Source organism: Fulmarus glacialis, unplaced genomic scaffold (genome assembly GCF_000690835.1).
Source record: "Fulmarus glacialis isolate BGI_N327 unplaced genomic scaffold, ASM69083v1 scaffold9517, whole genome shotgun sequence".
NCBI classification, from domain to species: Eukaryota; Metazoa; Chordata; class Aves; order Procellariiformes; family Procellariidae; genus Fulmarus; species Fulmarus glacialis.
Window position 1 is genome coordinate 13,709 of NW_009223837.1, and position 425 is coordinate 14,133.

Consider the following 425-nt stretch of genomic DNA (forward strand, 5'->3'; position numbering starts at 1 on the left):
ATAATTACTTTACTGTTATGCTTTTAAACAGTAGGCTTCAATCTTTTTTATATTCCAATCATCTTTCAAACCCAAATATGCTTTTGACAGTAGCTGGGAATTAACTGATCCCATTTAACAGTGCTATTAATCATTACACAATTGCACCCTGCATGGCCTCTGACACCTGCTTGATCCTCCTGCAGCTTTTGACTACCAGAGGGAATAGCTCCAAACTTAAGTTACTTGAAAACCAATATAAATAACAACCTTCTTCCTAACTCTGTCCATTTTTATTATTTCTTCAATCTATCACATACTTCAGCTATTAACTTCCACAAATTGGTAATGAGGAATTTCGTAATGACTCCTCATGTAGGGCATCAAGATACCATGGGCGTACACACCATCACATGTAATAGCGTGTTAATACACTGAGGTCAGCA